At 36.9% G+C, this 22,221-nt stretch overlaps 1 pseudogene; it reads right to left on the bottom strand.

Moving 5' to 3' along the window:
* Positions 1–12,948: 12,948 nt before the first annotated feature.
* LOC103957746 lies at positions 12,949–17,557 on the bottom strand (annotated as a pseudogene).
* Between the last annotated feature and the right edge of the window lie 4,664 nt (positions 17,558–22,221).

Here is a 22,221-nt window from a genome sequence, read left to right as displayed (position 1 = left end):
CCATTTTTTTTCAAAATCACCTCAGTACCAAACCAGACCTTAATTGAACTGTATTCAGGACTAGAGAGGGAGAGGGGCCGGCGGCAAGAGAGAGAGAGAAGAGAGATATTTAGTTATGAAGTGTGTGTTGTATCACCCCACTGTGTCTTCATTTATAGTAGTATGATAAGTTAAATCCTTACCCTAAAAGGATTACAACTCTAATAGGATATTAACTACTAAAAAGAATATTCCAAGATATCCCTAAATACATTAGGATTTACACAATCATATTTCTATTTTAAATATGACTGTAACAATATGATATTATTTAGTTTTTTTAATGATGTAAAATAAAAAAACGTGCTCATGCACCCCCAAGTAACCACACTTTATATAAAGGAACGACACACTCTAAATTCTCTCAGTTTCCATCTTATTCTCTCTATTCATGCTTTTGATTTCCAACATATTATTCGCACAAGCTAAGGTTACAGTTTTTGTGTGTGTGTGTGTGTGTGTGTGTGTGTGTTTCTTTTTCAAGCTTAGTGTCACCTCTAGAGATGGGCAAAATTACTGCAGGTATGAGTAATCACGGTTACTTGCATATTTAAAATTGACGGTTACAGTTACTCGCATATTTAAAATTGATAGTTACAGTTACGGGTAACCGTTTAAACAAATACATTGTTACCGTTTACCCATGAAATATAAATGGACGATTATGAATATTACTCGCAGTTACAAACAAGTATCCATTTAACCGTTTGTGTAAAATTTTAAAATTAAAAATTAAAAGCTCTGAAAACTATTCGAAGAGACCATTCCTATCGCGGCTCCTCTCTCTCATCTCTGCCAAAACAATTCCGTCGGTTTGATACCCATGCCATCAATGATGTTGGTTCTTACCAAAATCATTGACTTTCGTTAGCTCAATAAAAATACCCCCTTCGAGCGGGCACCTGCCGAATGTTGGATTTAACATTAAATCAACATGACTAAACTAAAACAAGAACCAAACAAGGATTAGGATATCTTGGACTCAAGATATTTGGATTTGTGTTTCCTAGTTGGTTGGAGATTTGGTTTTAGTATAGGATTTGGTTTCCTATATTCTAGGGACTTTGTGTAAACCTATGACATCTATTAGTATAAATAGATGGATGTGGGATAGAGTTTTGTGTGTGAGTTTTTGAGAGGCATAAGTTTGTATACTTGAGAACACTTAGTGTTTGTGAGTTTTCTTGTATTTGTTGGTAATCAATAAAACTTTCATTGTTAGAGAGGTACTCTTATATTAAAGGAACTCTGAAATCGTTTTATTTTGTTTATTGCTTGATTGGTTTTTGGTTTAGTTTATAACACCGAATGACCTCTTGTTGAAAAAGAATAGCTATTTAGCATTTCGCTTCAAAGGATGTCAAATAGAAACATTGCTCAATTATTCAGGCCTAATTTAAGTGAATTTTCGTAGAAATTATATTAGACGGATGCTTCGCAGGCACATGAAGGACGTTATTAGCCTAAGGGCCAATAATATTTGGCCCTTAACTTCTGCTATAGGTTGAAGTACAAAGCTATTTATAGGAATATATTTTAATTTTTACTATGGAATCGGATTCATACTCTACTTTTCGTGTTGAAGTTTTTCATTTGTTGATGATAGTCCTGTGAAGTTTTTTTTATTAGTAATGTGACAGCCCGTCCCGAAAGTATCAAAAACGCACATGTGAAAAGACAGTTTTGTCCCTAGTTCGTTTCTTTTTCTTCTATTGGTTGTTTTGTGTTGTGTTGGCATGTGTAGGGCCACACACTCACACCCTCACTCTCCCTAACCTTCTGTCCCTTTCTCTGTCTGTGTCCCGAGCTCCATTTCCCTTCCTCTTCCTTTGAAAACGTACGGACACACACACAACTCGCTAAATCTCCACAGATCGAAGGAACTGAGTACACATTCGAGCTCGTGAGGCTCATGGGAGTCCAGTCGTACCATTTTCAGGTGAGAACTCTATCGTTTTCACGTCGTTTCGACGATATCCGATTTGGGTACTATTCATGCAAACGTAATTCCTCACGTTTTAGGGAAAATGAAGCTTGTAGGTAGCTTGGTGAGGTCCCAAGGAGTCTCGGAGTAGTTCGTTTAAAGGATTTGGACATCGGGATCACCGTATTCGAAGTTGGCCGGATTTGGTTTGTGTGGACAGGTGAGATCTCGTGGTTTTTAACCTTTAAAAGTGGTATATTTGTGTTCTCCTAGGTCTAAGCTTCAATTTGGTAGTAATTTTATGAAATTTGGACGAAAAACGAGTGAGATATCGAAGTTTGAAGTTTTTGCGATTTTCCGGCGCCGGCGACGTCACCGGAGTCTCGCTGGGGAAGAAGACGGAATATTCCGTCAAGTCTGACAGAATATTCCTGACGCCGTTGACGGAATCCGTTAGAACTAACGGAATATTCCCTACGGCGTCAGTTGACGCCGTCAGCGTGCCAGGCACGTGCCTGCGCGTGGCCGGTGCGTGGGGGCGCGTGCGGCAGTGGAAAATTTTTCTAAAAATTTGGGTGTGATCCTGAGGTTGTGTAGAGCATGTTGGTATATTCAATTGTCCAATTTGAGCAATGTATGAGAAGTTATTACGAAAGGAAGGTTATGTGCTTTAAAATTAACGTTTTTATAGTATTTTCGCATATAGGTGAGACGTATCCCGAGGACGAGCGTGGTCACTCGAGGCAGGGGGGCTACGACCCTTCCACATACCAGTGAGTGGGCTTTTGGTTTTCCGTATATACCTATATACTATTATTTTCCCAGAAATTGATTTAAATGTTATTAGTTATATGCCATGTGTTATATTATCATTCCTTATGCATCATTAGTTGCTTTATTAATTGTATATATATACATATGCATAATTGGTGCTGTGGATGCACAGGTAAGTGCCAGGTAAGCGTTATTTCATATTTGCATTCAATAGTGATTAGAGATGCTTAGAGAGCTCATAACCTGCACCCCCGGTGTTAGTGCTCCCGCCCAGAGTAGGGCACAGTCCTTCACGTGTTGTTCACCTCCCGCACCACACGCTCAGCTTGGATCCAAGTTAGGTGCACAGTCATGTCGTACATACCACTTTAGGTGGTTCCGACTCGTAGGTGACCCGCGATTATTCGCACAGCCTTCACGTGATCGTAGCACTAGAGCGTTTATATGTATTACACCCAGGCCTGTCGTACATACCACTTTAGGTGGTTCCGACTCGTGGGCAGGTTTAGTTATTGATATTGAGATTTGAGCTCTAGATGCAATCGTACAGGTCACGTTAGGTGACTCCGGCTGCCAGATTATATATTATTGATGTGATTTATACCTGAGCACTTGCATTTCATCGTGAGATTTGGTATGGCATATTATTGAGCATGATTTGGCATATCTATATATACGTACATATGTTTATTTTCTGGGAAGTATACAGGTTTTACGGCGAGGGGTTAGAATCTTGTTTTTGAAATGGTTTTCGAAAAGCTTTGTTTTTGCCCACTCACGCTTTTGTTTTGCGCCCCTCCAGGTTCTAGCTATTCAGTTGGTTTGGTGGTTTCCCAGAGGGCTTTTTCGGCATTTCTGACAGACGATCACCAGCGTATGTCCGCCTTCGGGTGCACTGTTGTAACGCTATTTTAATTTGGACTGCTTTAGGCTTTCTGCTCTGAATTCTAGTGTCTCACTTACGCTAGCACTTATTACTTCTAACTTATGTATGCTAGTTTTTATTTATTCGTACTTTTACTTTATTATTTTATTAGCTTCCGCACTGTGCACATGGTTACGTCACCTTCGCGTGACAGCCAGCACGCCCTGACCTCGGTCGGGGTGTGTCAAGTAACCTAATCAATTCTTAGAAAATATATTAGTATTATCTTCATTGATAATAACTAAAAATATCATCTGTAAAATTTTATATCAATTTCAAGAATAGTATGAGCATTTAAAGGATTGAAATAGAGAAGTGCATGTTAAATTTACTTATAATGGCATTCAATTGGCTTTTAATTTTCAACTTGTTAAAAAATGGGTAAACTGATAAAAATGATTAAACGGGTATACGGTTACGGTTAAATTTGGTATGCAGTTATGTGTATGGTTAACTATTTACAAACGGTTATGGGTATGGGTATACCAGTTTATACAATTACCTAGCCGGTAAACGGTTATGGATAAATAATTGCGATTACTCGCCCACCATAATCGTTGCACATCTCTAATCACCTCATACTGTTTTAGCATGAAGAATTTTCATAGACAAGGTGAACAATTTTTATAGACAAGGATCTAAAAGGTGCTAGTCAAGCGGTGGATAGAGGCTTTAGCGTATAAGAGACTAGGTGGGGTCTAGCTGGGGCATGGATTTTTTATTTTAATTAAATTATTGTGTAACATATAAACATTTGTCAACTTATACATAAGAATATACATATAATTATATTGAAAAACATAAATTGCAAATAAAATGATATATAAAATTATAAAATACTAAAACATATTGAAAATATGAACAAGCACATAACAATCTTCTTACAAATGATTGGAAATATAAAAATGAAAGTTATTTGTTTTCTGTCTAAGTAAGAGTTGTGACCCTAAGAAGTTTTCTAAAATAAAAAAAGTAAGAAAAGTCATAAAACACCAAGCTTGCCTAGACATAGAGCTTAACTCCCTTAGGCCATCTCCAACCGACCCAGCAAAAGGGTCATAGAGCTAAAAATAACTCGAAATGATACGAAAACTGTCTCCAATAGAGGGCTAGACCAAAGGGCTTGTAGACTCCACCAGGCCAAAACCACCAAATCAGGCCAGCAAGCTGGCCATTTCCAGCTAGTTAGCCACCCCGATGAGCCTAGCCCTTTTTTTTTTTCGGACAAACATTTTTTTCCTACACCATTTCATATCATCTTACCTCTTTCTTTTTTTTTTTTTTTTTTCAATTCTTCACATTATATTCTCTTCCAATAATATTTCCTTTAATTTTTTTCAATAATTTTTAAATGACCACTTCTTTCAATAATATTCCAATATGTCTGAAAATCTTATCTTAATATGATAGTTTAATTTAATTAACTATATTAATTCAATTAAAATAATAAATTATGTTTGGCCTATGACCTTTTGACCTCTCGGTTGGAAATGGTATAAAATATGATCAAACACTATTTATTAAAATATAATTTCTTGCAAGACTATATGGCTAAACATAGCTCTTTGGCCCTCCTATTAAAGATGACCTTACATACACCTAGGCGGACAAGGTGAGGGTCTAGGCAAGTTTTAGCACCATTTTCTTTTTTTTTTTTTGAATATACAATATTATTTACACTAAAGTAGAGGGTAGACTTAGTCTTATAATGAACTAGCAATAATATGGTTCAAATTCTTCTTTAGCAGGAATCGAACATAAAATCTCTTATTTACAAATAATAAAAAATACATTATTTTTTAAATTCTAAAAATATATCGTGGTGATAGCAAGCTGCTTAATGCTGAAGCGATACCTTGACAACTCTAGATGGAGACTAAAACATTGCCCAAGATACATGGCCCAAAACTTTTGACTCTAAAATGGCACCGGGAATTGGGGCATAAAACATGGACATACCCGTGCGATGAAAAAGACACAAAATCTAGAAAAGTCTGAGATTCATTGATCGCCATAATTGTCGGCCCCGCGCCTTCCTCTTTCCGAGCAAAATCCGGAAATCAGATTTAATATTATGTTGCATTTTTCATTAAAATGGCAAATTGGTAAATATACTTCTCTTCCCCAGAGCATCTTTGGTCCCTCTATGTTTATAATTTTCAATATCTGCATGCACGCATGCGTTTAATTTTAGAGAAATGCGAAGGAGACTGTTTAAGAGCTAGTTTGGAATTAATGTGCTTGCTATGCTTTGAAAAAAAAAAACGCTATTTTTAGAAGCAAGGGTAAAGCTGCTTCTACTTTCTACTATTTTGAATCCATGATTTTGACAAAAATCACTTTTTTTATTTATTTACCAAACACAATTTTAGCCCCAGCATTTTTTTTTTAAAAAAAATTACTTTTAAAATAATTTTAGCAATACCAAACCAGCCCTAAAGTGGGACTCTCTGCCATTTCACAATTTGACGTTAATTCATGTGTTAACGTTATTAAACATTGTGCAAAAAATATGAGGTGTCAGAAAGTCCATGGAATGTTCCACTTTTAAGAGAGTCGCCTTAACAATTCTCTTAATTTTACATATAAACTTGGTTAGTCAACGAATTTTATACATAAACTTTGTTAGACAAGGTTTTAAAGAGGCAAGGCTAATTACTCACTTTTTAGTTGATTCGCATATGTTTGTGTTGAGTTCGATACCTAATTAGTAGCTGATTAGTTGTGTTGAGTGCCAATTTTCGAGTGCATTCTTATTAAATCTAACATAATCAGTTCATGAAACTTTGAAGACCCTATTCCTCCGAAGAAACCACAAAATTTTGGTCAAAATACAAGTGGAGCATCAAATTTTGTCTAAACAACTAGCAAATTTGGGAACTGGCTCAATACTTACATGCATTTGATGTCAACCATTGATTTCTCCATTACAGTCCAACTTTTTTAAGGAAATGTTTCACTTTCCATGTTTCATTTTTTGGGTAATTCTCACTTTGCTATCTTAAAGTATCGCAATTTTTAAATTTTCATATATCAAGTTTTTTTTCATCATAGTATCATACGTAAAGTGAGAAACGTCCATTAAATTTTCGGTGAGAGACTTCATTAATCCATGACAAAATGTCTCTATGGACAATAATTGAACGTTGCATGGTACCCTTTCAAATTAAAAAAATATATATTAAAAATTACATTTTGCATCTGATTAGTGCCAAAGCCTTCACGAGCCAATTCCCAATTTTTTTTATTGGAAATAATTAATTAAAAAAAAAAAAAACAGAGAAGGAACAAGAATTCCCATAATTTAATGGGGTTGGTTTATAATGTCAAAAGGTTGATAGGGTCAACATCTCTTTTCTGTTGGTGAGTTGAAAATGCTTGCTGAAGGTGCAAAATCATTGTCAAAGGGAGGTACGAGCTTTTCCCCAACCCAGCAACCTAACCTGCCCATTCATTCTTTTGTTTTTTTTTGTTTTTTTTTTTTTTTACAAGTGATTAATAATCTAAGTTAAATTTATCTAACCTATAAAAAGAAGAGAATGTTTGAATCCGAAATAAAGTAAGTTCAAAAAAAAACATATATATATACTAAGACAGTTCACCACTAGCCGTTGTTTTTCATTTTCTTACTCAAACAGAAAAACATACCTATCAATCAATATTAAAAAAGAGATTGGGATCTTTGATTAAGATCTTATAAGAAATTTTATGCACCTATCTTTTCTCCCATGACAAGATTGCAAGCAAGATTATTAGCGATGCTTTAATTTGTCGGAAAGTCTTAAAAAATAGTATTCATTAAAAATAAAAAAAATATATATTTTTTATATTTTACAAAACCATAGTCTTATGAGTTTAGTTTGACATCCGGACATTTTACTTTGACCACATTCATTTGCACTCCTACGCTTAGCTCAAATTTCTACTCGTAGAATAAATGTATTGTTGTATCGGTTATTCAAATGTAGAAACAAAGCAAGGTAGTTAGTCCAACCGGAAAAAAAAAAAAAACAAAGGGTAAATTACACAGAACTACCTCAATTATTGGGTCATTAATAGTTTCATACTTCGTTTTTAAAAAGTTTCAATGTCATACCTCATCTACTAATTTGTTACAATTTCTTACATTCTGTCAGTTGTCTGTCAATTATTCTGTTAAAATGCTGACGTAGCAAATGACGAGACCCATTTTCTATTAAAAAATAACTAAATATTAATTAAATATTAAAATAAAAAATAAAAAAAACCTCAGCCTTCTTCTTCCCCAACCCACACCTAGCTTACCCAAAACCAGAGCCTTCACTACCCCCCACCCCACCAGATCCCCAAAACCAAAATCAAATCCCAAATTTCCCCAATTTTCAAATTCAAAACCCCACAAAATTCCCACAATTTTCAAATTCAAATCCCTCTTCTCCCGGAAGAAGAAATCCAGTCTCTCTTTTGTCGGCGCAGCTGCACCCCACCCAACCTTCACCCCACGGGCTCGCGAACCCCTTCCTTCCACTCGCACACTCAGATCATCGAGCTCGACCAAGCCACCATGAGCAGCCTGAGGCAGCAACAAGTTCCGGTTCCTCTGGCCCACGTCGCTAGGGTTCGGCGCTCACCGGGTGCTCTCCCTTTTTCCCTTTGTCGCATGATTTGGGATTTGTTTTGCGAAAGAAAATGTGTGAGAATATGTGTGAGAAGATAGGGAGAGGAAGGGAGGGAGGGAGAAAGAGGGAGAGGGGGAGAGAGAGAGAGAGATGGGTTGTAGGGGAGGGGAGACGAGGGGGGATGGGATCTGGGTTTGGGTTTCTTGTTTTTTTTTTTTAATATTTTTTTAATATTAATTTTTTAATTGAAAATGGTCCCATCACTTGTCACGTTAGCATTTTAACGAAAGAATTGATAGAAAAATGACAAAAGGTATGAAATTGTAACAAATTCGTAGATAAGTATGACATTAAAACTTTTTAAAGACAAGGTATGAAACTGTTAATGACCAATAGTTGAGGTAGTTCTGTGTAATTTACCTATATAAAAAAAAAAGCAAGGTAATAAGCGGGGTAATTTGGGAAAGGCAAGATAAAAAACTAATTTAGGACCCAGTTAATCAACCTGCTCTCATACATGTCAAAAATTTAAAGAGACGGACCAAAATTCAACTATAAGCTTACATGCTTTATCAACTTGCACCTTATCAACAACTAGGGTTTTATCACAAAAAAAGTCTCAGCATAAGTATAGTGAAACTACTCAATATAAGTCATTTCATTTAGTCAAACTTGTGATGTGAGATTTTTAGGGCTTGTTTGGTATCATATTAAAAAATTTCATAATTTCTCAAAACATTTCTTAAGAACATGTTTTAAGAACAATTTTGTTTAAGATCCAAAAACTTATTTGATATGAGATTCAAAATTATTTTTAAATTTCAATAATTAAAAAGAAAAAAAATATCCTACAACAATTCAATTGGAAGGTTAGAGGAGAGGGAGGTTAAAGAGAATGAGAGAGATGAGAGAAAGGAGGATAGGAGAGAGATTTGGGGGGAGGACGGGAGGACGGGAGGAGAGAAGTAGGAGAGAGATTTTAGGGGAGGATGGAAAAAGAAAGGACAGAGGAGAGATAGATTCAGAGGAGGAGGAGGGGACAAGAGAGAAAGAGAGAGAGATGAGAGTGAAATATCAAGAGAGGAGAGAGAAATAGCTGAGTGATTCGGAGGGGAGGAAAGAGTACGATAGGATAGAGAGAAAAATCCGAAGTGAGAGGAGATGAGAGGAGAGAGAAAAAGTAGTGGGTTTGGAGTTTAAAAACTTGCTTTGTGTTTTTAGAAGTAGTCTAATTTTCAAGTTAGTTTTGAATTCAAATTTTGAAGAAATCATATCAAATAAGTATTTAGGGTTAATCTTAGTTTATTACCTTGAAGTTTTTTGGTTTTCAACATTTGATACATGAAGTTTTTTTCGTCTCAGAGTGGTACCTAAAATTATAATTTTGGGACACTTTCATACATCAGTTAAGCTTTCCGTTATGTTAACTGATAAGATGGTGCCTACATAGACAATGATTGAGCGCCATGTGGATATTAAAAAATTTTAAAAATTAAAATTAAAAAAAAAAAAAAAAAAACAAAACAAAGAAAAACCTGGGCCTATCCTACCCACCCAGCCCTCCATCCCATCCTTCTCTCTTCTCCCTCTCCTCTGCGCCCACCCCAAACTCAGCCATGGCTTCTCCCTCCGCTCACAACTCCAACATCTGCAACTCCCTCTTAAAACCACCAGCCCTCATCGGAGGCAACTGCACATTTGCCCAACTTTGCTCCCGCTAAACCAAAACCCCAATATGATTTCTTCAATTTATACAAATTCAATTTATTTTTTCAATTTCGATTCCCAAAATTAGGAAAAACAAACAGATGGTAAAAGATTTGTTTTTCCCCAATTTTTTGCCCAATTCTTTTCGTATTTTCGCTTTTTGTGTTTTTAGAAGTATTCTAATTTTCAAGTTAGTTTTGAATTCAGTTTTTGAAGAAATCATATCAAATAAGTATTTAGGGTTAATTTCAGTTTACTACCTTGAAGTTTCTTAGTTTTCAACATTTGATACATAAAGTTTTTTTCGTCCCAGAGTGGTACCTAAAATTATAATTTTGGGATACTTTCATACATCTGTTAAGTTTTGCGTTAGAATCTCTGTTAACTGATAACATGGTGCCTACATAGACAATGATTGAGCGCCATGTGGATATTAAAAAACTTTAAAAATTAAAATAAAATAAAAAATAAAAAATAAAACCTGGGCCTATCCTACCCACCCACCTAGCCCTCCCTCCCATCTTTCTCTCTTCTTTCCTCTCCTCTGTGCCTACCCCAAACTCAGCCATGGCTTCTCCCTCCCCTCACAACTCCAAGATCTGTAACTCCCTCTTACAACCACCAGCCCTCATTGGAGGCAACCGCACATTTGCCCAATTCTGCTCCTGCTAAACCGAAACCCAATATGATTTCTTCAATTTATACAAATTCAATTTATTTTTTCAATTTCGATTCCCAAAATTAGGAAAAACAAACAGGTGGAAAAATATTTGTTTTTCCCCAATTTTTTGTAGAGAAAAAGGTTTATATTTTGTAGAGATGAAACCCAGGGTTTTTGGTGGGTCACGAGTACCTTGCGCATGGAAGCCGGAGTGGAACAAACTCCTAATGATGGAGCAGGCGAGGCTAAAAGCAAGGCAGGGAGTGATGACGAGGCGGAGGCAAATTCATCGGGAGATATTTTGGAGAAGCGGGTGAGTGATGGGCAGGGTGGGCAATGGCCACGGAAAGAGAAATAAGGAAGGGTTAGCTAGCTTCCCTACGATAGAGATGGCGTCTGCATGCTCTACAAGGTGACTCCGCCTAACGCTGAGAAGCTTACATGCAAGACCTGCGTGACCCCTAGCACGCTGCCTGTCTCTTAGCCAAGCCCGAGTCCCTGGCCGCCACTCTCCAGTGGGAATGCCCCGACTGCACATCGATCTCCGACGATGCTCTTGTGCATGTCCCCTTCGTGAACGTCAGCATGGACGGCCTGTCTGGTGTCGACAATCCGGGAGATCGAGAACGATGCAACCCTGACGGAGCAGGAAAAGGCAAGGAGGAGGCTGGCTGGGTGGGAGCGGGGGATGGTTAGGAATAGGCCTAGATTTTTTTTAATTTTTAATTTTTATTAGTTTTTTAATTAATTTTTTTAATTTTTTAATTTCTATTTTTTTTTAAATATCCACGTGGCACCCAGTCATTGTCTATGTAGGCGCCACACCATCAGTTAACAGAGATTCTAACGGAAAACTTAATGGATGTACGAAAGTGTCCCAAAATTATAACTTTAGGTACCACTCTGGGAGGAAAAAAACTTCATGTATCAAATGTTGAAAACCAAAAAACTTCAAGGTAATAAACTGAGATTAACCCAAGTATTTAAGTTGTAAAACTTAAAGAGTGTTTTTGAGTCTAAAAAGTTGGATTCAAGTTAAATACCAAACAAGCCATTGTATTCGTAAGCAATATTAATAAAAAAGAGTAAGCAAAACTGGTACACAGAGAAACTTAGAAGCAAATCAATTGGGATGTGGCGTAAGGTGAATGGAACACAAAGGTTTGGTCGTCGAACTAGTATCATGCCCTTAACCCAAGTATTTAAGTTGTAAAACTTAAAGAGTGTTTTTGAGTCTAAAAAGTCGGATTCAAGTTAAATACCAAACAAGTCATTGTATTCGTAAACAATATTAATAAAAAAGAGTAAGCAAAACCGGTACACAGAGAAACTTAGAAGCAAATCAATTGGGATGTGGCGTAAGGTGAATTACACGCAAAGGTTTGGTCATCGAACTAGTATCCTGCCCGCGAGAGCCTAGAACAACACTTAAGACAACCCTCCCCGCAACACATACAATGCCTTAAGTTCTAGTGTTAGAATAAGACCCAATATCACTAGTTAAATGAATAAAGTGATGAAACAGCAGCATAAGACACACACCCTTGAAAGACTAACTAAGATTCAGCACACATCAACCAAGTCAACACATTAGATACATCTTATAAATGACGTATGTGAAAATCAATGTACGTCTTTGGCAGTGTCGCACTGTCAAATGCATAGCAGGGCATTTGCGTCGCAGCACCTAGCATTGGACACGTCCTAAGGCCATACTCATATATTATTTTCAACTGAAAGGACTAAACCATTCTCTCAATAAGTTATTAGTTTACGTTTATATTTTAAATTTATTGGTTAATTTAGTTAAATTATCATTGAATGTTTTCAAATCTAATAATTGAATTTGAGTCAATGATTGTAACTAAGAAGTTGTGTCTCCAAAAAGGGGCTACGAGGAGGGTTACATTTGACCAGCCTAATGCCCTATTGGCCAAATAATAGCCTGGTAGGCTCCATAAAATTATAGCCCAGCTATTGGTTGAAGATGAGTGTTTGGACAAATCAAGCTATTTTTCACGACATTTAGCCCTCTTCATTGGAGATGACCTGATGGATACAAAAATGGCATACAGACATGTCATTCGCGTCGCAGCGCCTGGCATTGGACATGCCTTGAGTCTACTCGGAAAGGGACTTGGGAACTAATAATTTGGCGGGGGTTCCCAGCCTCTCAACAAACTCTCCTCTTCAAATTTTTGAGAATTTCACATTTAGGGTTTGGGGACTTTTGGTTTCTACTCCTCAATCTCAAATCTCAATGTGAGGCATGCACCTTGGTACAGGTTCGCTCCTCACCTTTTCCCTACTTGCACCTTCATGCAATGCAAAACGAACTTCTTATATAATGCAGGTATTGTATACAAGTACATTTCGGGACGTCATTCAAGTTAATCACAAAATTATCTCGCTTAAACATAAAAAATTCTCACTATCAAAATTGGGACACGACGACGAAATCAAGAGCAACATTTAGTTCTTGAACCTGGTGCTCCGACTGATTCCCGCATTGATTCCAGTGGCCTCTCCACCATACGGGCCTAAGGGCTTCCTCACCTCCCGCACCTGTCCTTTTCTACTCTTCACTGCCTTCTGGTGCTTCAACTGCGCTCACACAGAGAAGGAGATGAGTTTAACAACAGAGCAGTCATTTAACAGGCTGCAACATTACGCATGTTCGATTATTTGATCAAAATACCTTATAGTTCTTTCTCGGATTCTTGATCAGCTTCTTGCGAGCACAAGTAAGTCCCCTGTTCTTCTCCATCTGGTGTAGATGGGGAGGAAGAAAACAATACGGTGAGCCAACAAACAATGGTAAATATTATACAGCCAATTAGATGAGCATACTCAAAATTGGCTCAGATTTACCTGATACGTAATATGGCGTTTCCCATCAACAGTTTCAGTATCAACCAAAGATGGAACTGTCGAGGACCTGCAGAAGCAAAGCACCAACACAAATTACCAACAATAACTCAAAATCACCAACCACCTTCCTCAACCAACAATAACTCAGAGAGCAACATTGATGAAACCAAACTCGTACAAAAAAGAATGAAACCAAACATGAAAATATGGTAATCAGATAATGTAAGATTAACATTTATTGTACAGAAACTAAAACAATGTAGCAACTAACCACAATGAAAAATGTACCTTGAATAAATTTCAGCTTTGGCAGCAAGTTTTGCAGCTCGTTTTTCTTTCACTTGTTCGTAGAAGTCATCTTCAGAATCTCCCCAGCATCCGAAATAGTGGCATTTTCATCTCTAGTGTCAGCCTGAGACTTGATTCCAGCTCCTGCAAGCACTCGAAGCTCATGTTTTCTCCGCCTTTCCCCAATATCATCTCGCCAAGGTAAATCATCATCGCCTGAGATAACCTTCTCCCAAAAAAAAAAAAAAAAAAAAAAAAAAAAAAACAAAATCAAAAGAGGGGGAATGACTTCAAAAATTATTTTGATAATCCAATGATATAGTTCAGCATAATGACAAACCACATCGGGGTCTCTCTTTTTCTTTCGAAAGAAAAAAGGCCTGTTTGCGAATTTACGCCCAGAATTTTATGGTCACTAACAGTTTCAAATTTATACACTCATCAAATTTTCATCAAAGTGTCATATGATGGGCAAGTGCAGAGTGAAATTGGTATTTTCAATACGAATTGGGGTGAGAGGAATCAAATCCAAAGGACTCCAAACTTCAAAAAGTTGGGGTCAGGATGTGATGTTTCCATGAATTAAAGTTTTGCTGATATTACCAAAATATCAGTCGAAATCTTGGCTAAGTATAGGATATTTCGACGGAAGATTTGTTTTACGATGGAAAATCTTCAGTATTTCACCGATTTTGAGCAAAATATCAATGAAATTCAGTATGAACCCAGCAGAAAATTGACCACGTTCGGTGCGAATACGTTTTCCCTAACTTCCCCTCTATCGTGTGACCACATTGGTCCTAGCTGGGTCACACGATACAAAGGGGTAGTTAGTGAACACGTAATCTCACCGAACATGGTCGAACAGAGGGGAAGTTAGTGCGACACTTTATAAAGCAGTTGCTCACCATTTTTATATTTTTATCAATATATCCATAAATTTAGACTACCAATACATCCACGTACCGATATCTAAATCCTCGGATGTTTCTGACCCAAGTCGGCGTGGACAAACTAATGTGCCCTCTAAAGTGACAGACATGCCCAATGGTGACACTATTAGACAAACAAATTGAATTGAATGTGAAAAATAAAAATTGACAAGGGGGAAAATTTTGCTGATTAAGCACCAAATTTTCCAAAAATAAAAAGAAAGTTTAGGGGACAAATTGACAGTGGCCACAAAGATCAGATGGAAAAATTGACGGATTCCTAGAAACCACATGGTAGGGATGGCCAATGGATACCCATTAGGTGTTACATTGTATGTGTTAATGGAAGGAAATGTAGAGGTTTATTTCCTGTTTGAATCTCTTAAGGAAAAATGAAGACATAAATATTATAAAGTTCAATATGTTTCATACCTAGGAAAGAAGTTAAAAACAAGAATTGATTGGAAGTGACGAGGTCAATACCTTCGACTTAATTGGATTAGCAGCAAGTTGGGAGAGTTTACTTGCACAACCGTTGTTCAATCCATGGACAGCACCCTCAATATTTACAGTGTCATCATCAAATCATCATATGATTCAAGCTTCCTGTTTAATCACAAATTGGTTGAGTTAACTTAGTACTCAACAATATAGAAACAAATACATACCATAAAGTATGGGAGCAAAGTGGTACCCATTCAATGGCTTCAGAAGCTTCCTGGGTTTATCAGTTTTCGGAGCAATGGAACTGAAGACACCTTTCTGCTTCAACTTTTCCTCAAGGGCAGCTCTTACTTTCAACATTTTCATGCTCTGTACACCAACTTCATCATTCTGCCACATACTAAGAGGTCAGCATAAAACAGCATAAAACAAAATGATAATCTTCTTGCAGCCACAAAGAGAAAGGAATTACAAAATTTAGGAAAGAGAACAGAATCAGATACTCGTTAACAAATATGCCATGTATTTACCTGAAATTTGCGTTTTCCCACGTGGTTTTCATCATCCTTCAGAGGCTCTGCTATTTCTACCTTAGCAATGTCATGCAACTGCAGTGAATTAAAGTATGAATCTCTTAAGATATCATTGCTTAAAACAATACAATGTATACTGCTCAAAGACAGATTAAAGCAGTAACTACCACAGCTGCTGCTTCTCCCTCAACCAAGACAGGTTGGGGTACATATTCTTTAGAAAAAGAATCAGATGCATCAATAGAAGTCTCTTTACCTGACTTTGCCACTGCTGCCACCCAATTATATTTGCTTAAAATTTCCTCAAAATCAGATGGTAAATTGCCATCAAGTTGCTTCATCTGTTTAAGGGAAACCCACATTAGCCAATATCTTTGGAACAACGAAACAGCATATCGTCATACAAACCATTACTATAATAAGAGCAAAGAAACCAAACTCTATACTTCCATAGGTAATTGTTAATCTGCACTCTGCAGGGACCATTATGAAACAAGCTATATTTCGACTCAAGTGGGTTGTAATTTTCCTTTTGCCCCACACCAGTTCCAGTTATAAACAATACCAACACTAAGTTGCAAAAGTCATCCTGATCTCAAACGAGACCTTTAAATTGCAAATTACATATGATGTAGTTCCATTGAATCCAATAAAACATAAATTTGAAGATAACAATTAAAAATCCTTAATTAATTGGGCCAAAATTTTAGGAGAGCAATTCGAGAGGAGGCAGACAATCTAACTAAATTTATGCTAAGTATCAAAAGGAGAGTTGCTTACTATCGAGAGAAGGGACACATTCTTATTATTGAATGATACACATTCTTATTATTGAATGATCACCCATATTCCATTTTTTCACAAGAAAACATGTAAAAAAAATAGAACTCGAGAGATGGGAGCAAAAGCACTGCATCAAATGTATATGCAATTTGTACGCACATATCTGAATATTATTTACTTTTTCAAATTAAAATCTTTATGGGGACAGTAAACAACTTATAGATCTGTGTAGGGCCAGCAAGTTCAAGATGCTTTAGCGAGTGAGTTAAAGGAAAAAAGAAGACCTTATCCAACAAAATCTTGATCTCCATGAGGTGGGCAAGTACTGGATGGTCACGAACTGGTTGTCCTTCAGACTTGAGAAGAAGGTAGAATGTTATTGCTTGGCAGTAGGAAAGCAGAAGAAGCTCCTTAACCTCTTAATAGCGCATCCCTCCTTCCAACATGACCTCCCCTTTTTTAACCTTCGGAAAACATGAAAATTTCAATAAAACAACTTAACACACGACCGAGCAAATGTATTAAAAACATTTGCATGTAACCAGGGGAAAAAAATCATACAAAATTAGACAATAAGAAGAAACCTAAAGAAACTTGACCCTTAGATGTACAGAAATTGAAGTCCGAAATCATAAGAGCATATTTACAGCCAGAAGGAACCAAATACATGGATGATTATGAATTTATCCCAACAAATTAACTCCTTAAAGGGACTGATCATCATACCACTACATCTGCAGGCATTCATGCTGAAGACTAATAAACATGAGTCCTGTGTCTTAAAATCAGCGTATGCTTTGAAAAGGGTACAAGTAGGAGAATCTGTGAGACATTCCCTATCTAGTTTTGTTATTCCAAAACTAAGTTTCATAAAACCAATTTCAACGAGGCATTAAACAAGCAAACACTAACTCAATTAACAAAACAATAAAAATGATTTCAGTTAAAGTAACATACAGGCATCAATTTCATCGTCCATGTCGTCGTCTTGAATGGGACTGTATTCATCTCGGAGCTTTCTCTTACTCTGAACTGGATTTCCATCGCTTTTCTTCAGACTCTTTCCTCTCTTGCCCATTTCGTCGTCACCTTACCTCTACAAAATCAAAGCATATGTAGCAGTTGAGTATTTGTTTCTACAGACTATCATGGTGCAACGAATTCAAATTACCAAACAATGCAAATACTAACTTTACTGTACTTTTCAGGTTCACAAATAATACCATTAATTTTGTAAAAAAAAAAAAAAAAAAAAAAAAAAAAGAGAAAAAAAACAAACGGAAGAAAAAGTAGTTAAACTCACTGTGAGAGAGAGAGAGAGAGAGAGAGAGAGAGAGAGAGAGAGCTGGGTTTGGAGGTGGCGGGGTGCGGCGCCTTTTGGTACTTATTTCCCTGATAACGCCGGAAATCAGATGACGACGTGCGGTTAAACCAAAGAAAATATCAGAGGCGGACGAACGGAGAAGAAAGAGAGTAAGCAGGGAGCCGTGTATTTAAAAAAAACTGCTTTTGTGGAATAACTAGCCGTGAAACAAAGGACTAGAGTTTTTGGTAAATGTTTTTGAAAAAAAAATCAAAAAAAGTATTATAGTATTTGATAAAGTTTTATGTAAAACAGTTGTAATTATGTGAAATTATCAAAAGGGGTATATAATACTAGATGTGCTATTAATTTAATTTTCTTAACAAATAAAGATGAATTACTAAATATATTTTATTTTTAAAAAAAAAATATTTATAAACTTTATTTTAAACATATAATCCAACGTTTAACAAGAAATTATAATACAACGTTTAATAAGAAATCATAATCTAACATTCAACATATAATCCAACATTTATAATATCTATTCACTATACAACTATTACTCTTTATCTTTTCTTTTAGAGGTGTGCTATCCACACACCTCTTTTTATTTCTCACACATCCTTTGTTAATTTGAGTATGCTGATCTTCTTCAATTCATCCGATCTAATGGCTGAAAACTAAAAAGGTGTGGGAAAAAAAAGAAGTGTGTAGATATCACAATCACACGCCTTCTTTTATTATGGAGTCATAATTTTTTATTTTATTTTCTTCTCCAAGGTTCGGTTCTCCTTATTTGCAAAGCTTGTATTTTCTTTACTCTTCTGCCGCCCACTCCCTTTCTCATCCTTCTCTCTCTGTCTCTCTCTGCCATATCCTAAGGAAGGCTGGGTCGCCGACAAATAGTGACAACTTGTTCCTAATTTTACGATTTTATTAATTTTAAATGAGTGAATTAACGAAAATGCCGCTAGAGGCAAAATCGTTGATTTTCGTTGACCAACACATAGGGAGACGTACAAAATATTCTTTTAGCGCATTCTCGAAGTACTCAACGGTACGAACGCGTAGGTGCAAGTGGAATTAAAATTAGAGCTACAGTTAAAGTTTTACAGAGCTACGAATCCGAAAGTATTTTTGAAGAAATCACTATTTTAATTATATTATATTATTTTATATCACTAAATTGTTTATGCCACTTGTGTGTGGCTGAGTGGGGAAAAGAAAGGAATCGGGGAGAAGGAGAAACAGAGGAGAAGGGATTGGGTAGAGCTACCCAATTGGAGGAAAGAGGATGAAAGTGGTTTGCCTAATCCGGAGAGGAAGGAGAATGAACTACCCAATTAGGAGAGGGGAAATGAGAGAAAGGAGAGGAGAAGGAGAAGGAGGGGAACCAACTCGGACTCCTTTGCAACCCGCGCCAACCCAGTTCTAACCCGAAGAGTTTTCCGGCAATTCTCTGCCATTTTTCTTGGGAATTTTACCAAATCACCACCTAAAAACTCCCCACCAACCTTCCCTCTCCATTTTACACTCAAGATTGCAAGGGTTTTGGCCCCGTATCATGAAGAACAAACCATACGGGTTCATGGGTGCACTGCAATGATTTCCTTCAACCACCACGTCCAGTTGACTCCCCTTGAGCTCAAGAGCAAGGCCCATACACTAGCAAGGCCATCAGAACATTAATAGAGTCAAATCGAATTCCACTTTTTCTAGGGTTTCCTGTTGTTCTAAGACGATTTAGGGCTTTTCCGGCCAAATTGGTGTTGGCCACAAGTATAAAACTTGCTCTACTCATTGAGATCTTCATTCCTGTAAAATTTGGTAATTTTTAAAAATAGTTGAATTTTTCGGTGAGCCAGGGCGTACGACGGCGCGTGGGCCGAGGCCTCACCTGCCCTTCCTAGACTAATTTGGTTACTTTGACTTTATATGTGGTGTTCGATTGACAAAATCTCGTCGTAAGACTATAGTTTTGATAGAGACCGCCACTTGGATATTGAATGAATTGACAATCCAATTGTTAGATTGTCACCAAACTTTAGTACGTAATATTTGAGGATATTAGAAACTTATGGATCAGAAATCCAACATACGGATCTTCCCAAATTGAATTTGTAAGCTCAAAAAATAAAACGTTGACCTCCACTTGAATTTGCAATTGACGGAGATCCAACTGTTGGATCGTAATGAAACTTTAGTATGATGTTCCAGAAGCATAATGTGGATCTTTGGAATTTATGGATCGGAAATCCAGGGGTGCATATCTTCCGGTTTGAGTTACGCAGGGTTGTGGACCTTACCGTCGATCTTTGACCGACAATTGATTTTTGGTTAATGAGTTTCAAATCATTCTAGAACATCCTTGGGTATGTGTTTTATGTAAGTTACGTGTTCTATCAATAAGAATTTTGAAACGTGATTTGCTATTTGTTCTAGGTGATGATCGTTTGTGACGCCTTAATATTCATGATAGGGAGTTGTAGCTCGAACTCTAGGTGAGTCTTTTTTATAGTATGTGTGTGTATATATATATAAATTTTATAGTTTCCACAAATGCTTTTGAATTGATTTATGCATTTCATGCCATGATTAAGAAATGTTGCATTGTTGTAAAATTGTGAAATGCCAAAATGATCCTACGGGATGCACAAGTAAGTTTATTATGTTAGTTAGAAGTATTGCATCATTATGGCATGCTTATAGTCATGTAGTGCTCATCATTGCTATACCCCCGGTGTTAGTGCTTCCGCCCCACGCCAAGGCCAGTCATTTACGTGTATGTTCACCTCCCGCACCGCACGCTTACCTTGGATTCAAGTAGGTGCCAATCTTGTCGTACATGTTGCATTAGGCGACTCCGACTCGTACGTGACCACGATTATCGTCAATCTTCACGTGATAGTAGCGCTAGAGCATATATTATTACACCCAGTCATGTCGTACAGGTTGCATTAGATGACTCCGACTGATGTGCTAGCATAGGTTGTTGAGCACATGATTTTACTTATATTACTGTGGAGATTTTGTGATTTTGGGATATCAAGCCTTATTTACATTTTGCAGGTTACAGTAAGTATTTTCATGCTATACGTAGTATGTATACTTTGGAAACTATACATGTTTTACGGTAATGAATTATAACGTTTTCAAAAGGTTTTTAATTAAAACTTTATTTTCAGGCCCATTCACCCTTGTTTTTCGCCCCTTCAAGTTTAGTAGTTGTGCTCTCGTGTCAACGAGGATTCTTGGCAAATCTTGGGGTAGATGATTACCTTTGATGGTATAAATTCTCAACCTATTTTACTGTACAATATTTATGCTCAGTTATCACGTGTGAATTGGGTTCATTCCTGCTCACCGCGCACTCTTATATTTAGGCACTTTTACATTTAAATTTATTCACATTTTTCCACTACACTACACTTTATGGCTTCATCACCTTTCAGGTGTTGGCCAGCACAGCTCGATTCAGAGTCCAAGTGGGCATTCAGGGTCGGGGTGTGTCACAAATTCTACTCATTTATCGAAGACCACCACTGCAACAACACCAATCACAATCCCTTGAACACAATCCTTGCTCTCTCGATGGAGATTTGGGATAAGTCATGGGAGAGTTCCCCTCCATGTTAGAGGCTTCGTGCTGTACTGTATTGATCAACCAGCTTGCTTTCACCCATGACGCCTTCGCGGGACGCCTCGAGTGCGTCAACGTCCATGGCCGTGGTGGAGCCGTGGTCTTCCATGTCGTTGAAGAAGTACATTGTCGCCAACTGCAATACTTTGAAACCTAGATTACCCATAATTGTAGATTACCCAGACTACCCAGAAATCCAAATCTTCCAATTCTACCTTCCAATTATTCAATTCAATATTCCAATTACCCAGAAATAGAGGTTGAAAAAAGGAAATTTACCTTTTTATTGATGAAGAGTGCCCAAACCAAATGAGAGGGAGAGATCGAGCTCAAACAGAGAGAGAGCGTTGGAGAAAGGGAGTGGACGAGAGAGAATAACGAAGAGACGGGTAAGGGTAGGTTTGGAAATTTGGAAGTTCATTTAATAAACACTATTCATCTGTGTTTTGGCGAAAAGAAGCCGGTCTTTCAAAGCTTATTTTTGATGCTTCACATTTGCAGCTTTTTTTTTCATCCAAAAAAGCTGTTATTTAACTTTTAGAGTTCAGGTTTTTTTTTTTTTTTTTACCCACTTTTTATAAAAGTACATCAGTAACAAACCAGTACTAAAAGATATGCAGACGACCCAAATATTAGGAGAGAATTAATGGAAAACAATTAATTATTACAGTTATGTTAATCTAAACTATTTCTTTGTCAACTAAAAAAGAGTGAAAACACCATTTAGTTTTTTATATAAAAAAAAAAGGCAATAATATAATTTCATAGATCCAAATTTTTATTGTTTTTTATTGAA

This window comes from the organism of the source record quoted next, unplaced genomic scaffold (assembly GCF_019419815.1).
Source record: "Pyrus x bretschneideri cultivar Hongxiangsu unplaced genomic scaffold, Pyrus_bretschneideri_v1 Contig14, whole genome shotgun sequence".
NCBI lineage: Eukaryota > Viridiplantae > Streptophyta > Magnoliopsida > Rosales > Rosaceae > Pyrus > Pyrus x bretschneideri.
This window is presented reverse-complemented; position numbering and strand designations above follow the sequence as displayed.